Source organism: Gastrolobium bilobum, unplaced genomic scaffold, assembly GCF_033153095.1.
Source record: "Gastrolobium bilobum isolate Gb01-03AN ecotype WA unplaced genomic scaffold, APGP_CSIRO_Gbil_v1 utg96007, whole genome shotgun sequence".
NCBI lineage: Eukaryota > Viridiplantae > Streptophyta > Magnoliopsida > Fabales > Fabaceae > Gastrolobium > Gastrolobium bilobum.
This window is the reverse complement of record NW_026895678.1, coordinates 5,836-14,849: the sequence shown is the minus strand read 5'-3', so window position 1 is coordinate 14,849 and position 9,014 is coordinate 5,836. Positions and strand designations below refer to the sequence as shown.

Genomic DNA, 9,014 nt, shown 5'->3' with positions numbered 1-9,014 from the left:
GTTTATCACCCCGTGCTTGATGACTGCTGAATCTTATTCATCTCCTTCTGGTTTTCCTCTATTGATTTGGCTAACCGGCACCCTGCGATCTCGTGGGGAGTCTTCTTTGCGATCTCGTTCATGGCGAGGCTGATAACCAGGCTGGTTGTTTCTCCTTTGTTCTGGTGACTTGCTACGTTCACGTTGTCGCCTTCCAGTTCTGGCCGGGCGCGCACCTTCTCCTCCCCGCCTTTGAGCACCACCCTTGATGAGCTCGCCAATCTCGTCTTTAAGGTGTCTGCATTCCTCAGTACTATGGTCGTTGCTGCGGTGGAACTTGCAGTACGCGGTGGCTTCTCTGGTCGATGGGGCCGTTGGTTGCTCTTGGGTTCTTCTTTGTACTCAGTTTGCAGGACGCTGTGTGATGGGCGTCCTGATGTGTCACGTCCTAAAGGGCGATTGGCATACTTAGACGATTTATGACTCTTCCTGCTCTCTTCAGCTTGGTTCTTACTCTTACTGACCGTCCTCTCTTGGCTATGGGCATCATCAACTCGACTCCCTTTGTACTCTTCAATTCTCATGAACTCCTGGGCTTTTTTTCTGACTTCTTCTAAGTTAGTGATTTCATGGCGAGCGAGTTCGTAAGCGAATGCTCCCTGTCGCAAGCCTGACAGAAGTATGTGCACTTGCATCTTGGGGTCTAAGCCTTGCACTTGCAGAGCCTCTTTATCAAAGCGGTCCAGAAAGGATCTAAGCGATTCTCTAAATTGTTGGCGAATCTTTTCAAGGGAGTGAACAGACTTAGGCACCGGGCGACTGGTTGCGAAGTGGGACTGAAACTTGCTCGCCAAATCATCCCAGGATACAATACTACCGGTTGGTAGAGTGGTGTACCATGTCAGCGCTCTCCCTCCCAGAAGTGTGGGGAAAGTCCTGCACATGAGGAGATTCGTCTCGCCGTGAAGGGTTATTGCCGCTTCAAACTTTTGGATCCACTCAAAAGGATCAGTGTCATCAACATACGTGGTGATGTTAGAGGGGCCTTTGAAACCGAGGGGTATGGGGGTTAACCGCAAGCTATTAGTCAAGGGTTTGTTGCATCCTGACGTATGAGCAGGCGTTATCCTTACATTGGGGTTTACATGCATACTGGTCGGGTTGTGGGTGAGGTATTTGTGGGGCTTCAACAGAGTAAGAGAGGGCTGGGACCTGGTGTAAATCTTGGTGGGCGCCATATGGTGGCTGACCAGGGTTTGGATAAGACCTCTGGGGTTCTGGGATGGCCATGTTATGGGGTTGCATAGCGTAACCGTGGAATGGGAAACCAGCAGGGTAAGGTTGAGGGAAAGGTGCAACAACGTTGGCAACGTTATGAGTGTAAGGTCCAGGGGGTACGGGGCGATCATGCCAAGTCGATGATCATTGTACATCGCCACTGGCTGACTTCGGGCCGGTTGTGGACGTCGGGCGAGTGTGTCGAAGGCTCGTGGTGCAGCAGTGGGGAATGGCATTCCGAAGTGAACTCCCGGCGGTGGGGGTTGGTTTGGGACTAAATTTTCTCCTTACATTTCACGCATAGCTACCCGGTGATTCAATTGTGCCATTCCAACGCCAGCTGTTGGTAACTGTGGGCCAACAGATTACAGCACCGAGGGGAGAGCCTCCCCAGCGGCTCGCTCAGCTGGAGCTGAATGCATGGATGGCGGGGAGTTGGGATGAACAGTTTGTACGTGACCTTCTAGGGTTGTGGCCCTAGCTTGTTCTGCTCTTTTGGTCGTGACAACCATGTTTAGTTATCAGAGTGTGAAATGCGTCTTGCGGATCTTTGGTAGGAGAATGGGAATAGAAGTTTATAGTTTTCCCACAGACGACGCCAATGTACCGTTGGAATATTTAAGCCCACTATGTTCCCTTTGGGGATAATGTCACTGTATGGATGATACCCCTAGCTGAAGTAAAGACCAGACTAGGAGGTATTGTTCCAAGGATGAAGCAAGTTAATAACAATGGTATTGGGTGTGTGAGTCTGTGACTTAATTCAAATAGGCATAATAACGATACATAAGATACCTTCATGGTGTGCCCAAGGGGGCTATTTATAGAGAAAGTGGTGTGCACCTGGTTGGTGAGGAGGGGGTCAACCCTCCTTGAGATTCACTCCCATGATGGTAGTGTTGGGCGTGGCAGGCGCTGCTGTTGTAGCAGCGCTGCGCCTTCTTTTGCCTGGCGATGTCAGCGTAGGGAAAATGAGCAGTTTCCTTTTAGGAAGCCTGTCACGATTGTCTTTGGGAGTTCGGGTCCCAAGATGGGGCGTTTTGGTGCTTCCCTTTGGGAGCGTCGCAGCATTGGGGGACGGGAGGATCCACGTAAGCCCTTAGGGCTGACGTAGGGCTGACGTGAGTTGGAGCCTGGGGTTGGGCTTGGGACCTTGGGCCGCCAGTTATTGGGCCATCCAGAACAAGAAGTATATATCCTTGTGTATACATTAAAATGGGTTATACGTATCCATCATAGTATAAACTCAAACACAAGACCAAAATCACATGAGCTTATGATTTCCAATAGTTTCTTCCGATGCATAATTGTATAACTTTATGGAGGCCGTGGCACTGAGGGGGTCATTATATGAAGATTTGTCAATTATTCCTTTATCTTATCAAAAGCTTCTTACAAATTTGAAGATCAAGTTCAAGACAACTTCATGAGGCCTGTTTTTCAAGACAAGTTTTTTCACATTTTGATAAACTTGGAATTTTAGAAATTTCAAAATTAGGAAGAGTATTAGAAATTAATTCTGAAATCTTTATTTCATAAAATATTTGTTACAAATAAAGCACTATACTAACTATATAGGAATGGCTTCGTTTGAATAAGGCATAATATATTTATGTTTCAAGTACGTTACAACTCTTTGAGATTTTCTACGAGTTCGATATTATAATTTATAAGTAGGTGTTAGATGCCTCCAAATCCATTCATTATAGTTCATGAGTCGCAGAGTTACAAATTCGTTCACCATGGCTTCATTGTTGTGATTAAGCATTTCTTCTCTCTGTACCTCTTAACACCTTTTGGATTTGGATTTTCGATTCAGCATTTTAGTGCTGACAGGAGCGATTGTTCAATTCTCTCAAACATTAATTTAATTTTTTAATTATAATATAACAAGCGAGGGGGTGTCACATGGAATATTATCGTACGTCACGCCAACTGGAAAATACAGGATGATTGTCAAAAAGCTGAATTATGACTCAGAACATTAACCTTTAATGTTGAAACATAATCGTGTTAGAGGTTTCATTTTTTTAATTATTATTTTAGTTATCGTCCTTTATTTTCACGCGATTGAAATTTTAATGTAAAAACAAATAAAGAAATCTTTTTATAAAAAATGTGCACAAATAGTATAAAATATAATAGGGTTTTATAATTCTCATTCAACATGAGAATTAAAATTTTCTTACACATCCTTTGATTTTCGTACTGACATGGGTCTTACATATAATTTTTTCTAACATATGAGTCCCACATGCTTTTTATCTCTACAACATGAAAATTGAATTCTCATTCAATATGAGAAAATCAAACTCCAATATAATATTCAATAAATTATATGAGCAACCACCATTCTTATCCTGATACTTAAAATGGTGGTTGTATAAAATAGATATACGTGGATATCAAGAAAAATTATGATGGAAACGTAAAATGGGCATGTAGCGGTGTACCCTGTCCTGGACACATGGTTTGATTACCAGAGTTACGTAACCTATGTTGGCTCGTCCATCATTTTCACCACAAATTGAACGTGAACATCGAGATAATTAATTATTGGATTTTATAAAAATTATGTTGTAGAAAAAGTGATTGTGTAATGTTATAGAGATTCGTTTTGCGAGCCGTAATTTTCTTTTTTCCTTTTTTTCTTCTAAAAATGTGAGCTCCACAAAATATTATGTGTGTAAAATAATTTGTTGTGTCATGTTAAATGACAAATACAAACTCCTTTATTATTAATAGAACATATAAACCACATTTAAAATGGGCATGTACCTTGGCAAGTGCGCAGGACTCGATTGTCAGAGTTATCTCTTATTTTGTGATTTATGTTTTTGTCCCCTCCATCAGTAATTCTCACGAAATTATTACCTATATAAAGTATAGAAGTGATAATTTGGGTAGCTTTTAAGAAATAAAGAAAAATAAATAAATTTCCGTACGACTTACTTGATTAGATCATGGGTCAATTGCCGGTAAGTTTAAGAACTTCGAATAATCTAGTTATAAACATTTGTTACAATTTAATCGTGACTAATAAAATATAACTCTTAGACTTCTAACGGGACCCATTTGTTGCATTACTTTGTTAATATAATATAAAATACTTAAAAAAAAAAAAAAGGTTTCGATGGGTGATGTGGGGTTCCTATTGGTCTGAATCCCGATTTCTACTTTCCCTATATTGTTGCGAAAAAACAATGAAATAACCTTTATTGATGTGATCCTATTGTTGCCCGCGTCGAACTCACCATTATAAATTTATAATTATATATTTATGAGAAAAATATTTTTTTCAATTAAGGTAAAAAAATTTATTTACAGTAATATTATTACAGGTAATATATAATTTAATTTTGAAATCTAAATAAAAATAAAATTTATTTAAAATACTATAAATAATACATAGTATAGAATTCATTTAAAAAATTACACTATATACACTACCCGTGACACACATAACTTTTTTGAAAAGTTAAACCGTACATTTATATATCATTTATTCATCTGCACATGCAAACTCATACCAGATCCACTCTCAATCATATCTATATAATATTACAATAAGATAAAAAAAAACAAAAGGCGGAGCGTGTGTCATCTAAAAGGATATAAATTGTGTTCTTTTAATCACTTACATAAAATATAACTGCTCATATTTTATGTAAATTTAATTTTTTTTTTTTTTACTTTACATGTCAGCGATGTGACTGAAAAGAGAAAAAAATAACTTTTTAAATTTACATAAAATATGACCGATCATACTTTAAGTATATTTCTTTTTCTCAAAAACAAAACATCTTATACATTCATCCTTTTATTAACAAACAAACCCAATGAGGTGGTAGCAAACCAACCCACTACCCAGCAAGTGAAAAGTGTTTCTAATTAACAATGACATCTTCAGACACATCTTCCAACAAAACCACCAAACAACAACAACAACTCCCATTGAAATCAATCCCAGGAAGCTATGGCCTTCCATTTTTTGGACCAATCAGGGACAGACACGATTTCTTCTACCACCAAGGCTAAGACAAGTTCTTCGCCACAACAATCCAAAAAACACAATTCCACAGTTATAAGAATCAACATGCCACCAGGATCCTTCATATCCTCCGATCCAAGAGTCATAGCACTCTTGGACGGTGCTTCCTTCCCTATCCTCTTTGACAACAACAAAGTCGACAAACTCAACGTCCTTGACGGCACCTTCATACCCACAACTAAATTCACCGGCGGTTACCGCGTTTGTGCTTACCTCGACACAACCGAACCTAACCATGCTGTTCTCAAACGCTTCTTCCTCAATATACTCCAGTCTCGAAAAGACTCTTTTGTCCCTCTCTTCCGCAACCTTATTGCTGAGTCATTCGCTGAGCTTGAGGACCAGTTATCTGGTAAGAGCGGCGAGGCTGATTTCAACGCCGCCATCGGCAAAGCTTCCTTCAACTTCATGTTTCGTCTTCTATGTAACAACAAGGACCCATTAGAGACGAAGATTGGTTCCAATTGCCCCAAATTCTTCGACATGTGGTTGCTCTTTCAACTTGCACCACTTGCAACCCTAGGCCTCCCTACAATCTTCAACTACATAGAGGATTTCTTGATTCGCACGGTTCCTTTCCCAGCGTGTCTCGTGAAAACAACTTACAATAAGCTCTACGAGGTATAGTAAAAAATAAATTCAAACTCAAAAGCTTTTAAATTAGAGTAAATATTTTTTTTTTGGTCCTCAGCAAATTTTACGATGCTCGTTTTAGTAAGGTGTTCTTAAAAAATTTAAAATGGACCTATTTAGTTGAAATCGTGGTCCCTCAAAAATTCAAAAAAGACCTGTATTAGTCCTAAAAGGACTAAAATGAGTCTATTTTGAATTTTTAGAAACCATTACGTGCCTTTTTATTTGCTAGAGACTAAAGCGAGCATCCTGAAATTTGCTGAGGACCAAAAATGATATTTACTTTTTAAATTATTAACGAGAATATTATATTTATAATTTATTTTATTTTTTTACAAACACATTATATATTATAGCTAGTGTATTGTGTGCTGCAATATATTTCACCGTAAGAGTTTATTTATAAATATAATTTTTCTCATTATTAATTTCATATTCATAATTTTTTATTATATTTCTCTATTATTATCTTTCAAAAGAATTAATTCAGTTCAAAATTGTTATGCTTAAAAGAATCATTTCTCTTATAAGAGTTTATTGAATTTAAAAAGGCTTAATTTAAAAAGGCTTATATATATATATATATATATATATATATATATATATATGGAAAATAATTATCTTATGTTGTATGAGATAATTATCTCATGCAATAGAGACAAAATAGCAAGGTCCATTATTTTTTCTTTTTTCAAAAAAGTAGTAGATCCCATTATCTTGTCTCTGTTGCATGAGATTAATAGATCCCTATATATATATATATATTAGGGTAATAGTTTTTTCATGCAGTAAGAGATAATTAGAGTAAATATCTTTTTTTGTCCTCAGCAAATTTCACGATGCCCGCTTTAGTCCCTAGCAAATAAAAAAGCTCATCGTGGTCCCTAAAAAATTTAAAATAGACCCATTTTAGTCCTTTTAGGGACTAATATGGATCTTTTTTAAATTTGTGAGGGACCACGATTTCAACTAAATAGGTCCATTTTGAATTTCTTAGGGACCACAATGGGCCTTTTTATTTGCTAGGGACTAAAACAAGCATCGTGAAATTTGCTGAGGACCAAAAAGGATATTTATTATATATAGCTATTATCTCCTACAGACTCATTTATGCAGGTGAGATTCACTTTCAGGAGAAAGAGAGAGAAAAAGTAGAGTAAGATCCATGTTGAATTTGTGTATGTAGGAGATAAGTTCTTTCTTATCTAACATAAGAATAATAAATCCCTATATATTATACATGATGCATAGGTATATCTAATTTTACTAAAAAACTTTTCATAATATTTTAATTCTTTATTTTAGAACAGGGCAATAAGAACTCGTGATCACTTGATTAAAAAAAAGGTTATACTTATCTTATTTTGTATGAGAAAAACAATTTTTTTACACACATAAAAAAAGGGTGAGTTTACCTTTTTTTTTCTCCCCTCTTACTTGTAGGTCTCACTTATGATTTTATTTCTACAACATGAGATAACCATTTTCTTACCACATAAAATTATTTTCCTTATAAAAATTTGAAAATTCGAACCAAAACTTAAGTAATTATATCAAGGTCACATCAATAATTTCTATATTATATTTTTTTAAAAATACTTTCTCCTTTAAAATACTTTCTCTTATAAGAGTTTATGGACAATACATAGGTTAATTTACTTATCAATAAAAAAGAGTTTATAATATTTAATAATGGGTATTATTTTTCTACATGACAGAAAAGTAATATCAATCACGAAGATATTCTTTTAAAAAAAAAAGGTGAAACATTAATAATTTTTTTCTACATGCCTATTTTTTTTTTAATAAAACCAGAAATAATTTTCTGTTTAATTATTTATTAATAAAACTATGCACTAAAATCAAATCTGTGACCAAAAGGTAAATATAAAGCGTCAATTTATATTTCTCTGACAGGTATTTTTTGACACGGCGGGGACGGTGCTGGACGAGGCGGAGAAGGCGGGGATAAATAGAATGGAAGCATGCCACAACCTCGTTTTCATGGCGGGTTTCAACGCATACGGTGGGTTGAAGAACCAGTTCCCAGTTTTGATGAAGTGGGTGGGTTTGGGTGGTGAGAAGCTACACAAGGAGCTCGCGAATGAGATAAGAAGCGTGGTTAAGGAGCATGGTGGGGTCACTCTCGGTGCGTTGGAGAAGATGAGTTTGGTCGGTTGTGTATGAAGCTCTGAGGATCGAGCCTGCGATTCCGTACCAGTACGGAAGGGCGAGGGAGGACTTGGTCGTGGAGAGCCACGATGCTGCTTTTGTGATCAAGAAAGGTGAGATGATTTTTTGGTACCAACCGTTTGCGACCAAGGATCCTAGGATTTTCGAGGATGCTGAGGAATTCGTGGCGCGTAGGTTTGTTGGTGGTGATAGTGAGAGGATGCTGAAGCACGTGCTTTGGTCGAATGGGCTTGAGACGGAGGAGCCGTCGACGGATAATAAACAGTGTCCAGGGAAGAATCTGGTGGTGCTGCTTTGTAGGTTGTTGTTGGTTGAGTTCTTCTTGAGTTGCGATACGTTTGAGTTTGAGTACAAAACCGTTGTTTTGGGTCCCTATGTTACCATCAAGTCTCTCACTAAGACATCCATCTTCTGAAATTTCATGTCTTTCTTTTTTTTCTTTTCCTTCGATTTTGGTTTTCGGAATTGAGAACATACTTGTCTGGTTATAACATACTTGTCTGATCGCATATCAATATATGGGTCATTACCTAAAAATACAAGGATATTATATTATGTTTTTTATTTGTGTGTGTGTGTGTGGACGCTTGTTCTTTGTACTTTTATCCAAATCACAATCTCAAATAATATTTACCATTTATCTCTTCTGTCGTTATCTATTAATGTTGGATAAGAATAGATAGAATAGGTTAAAAAAAAAGATATCCATTATATTATATCCCAAAATATAATAATAATAATAATAATAATAATAATAATAACAATAACAAATTCTCCGCCAGTAGAAGTTCTACGTGGTGAGAAGAATTTCGGTAGTCTCAAATTATTATTGACTCAGTGATTATGACCAATTATTAAAATCAGATAATTATTAAAAAGA

At 37.0% G+C, this 9,014-nt stretch overlaps 1 pseudogene; it reads left to right on the top strand.

Moving 5' to 3' along the window:
* The first annotated feature begins 5,221 nt into the window (after positions 1-5,221).
* LOC133289264 (allene oxide synthase 1, chloroplastic-like) lies at positions 5,222-8,615 on the top strand (annotated as a pseudogene).
* Positions 8,616-9,014: the final 399 nt, after the last annotated feature.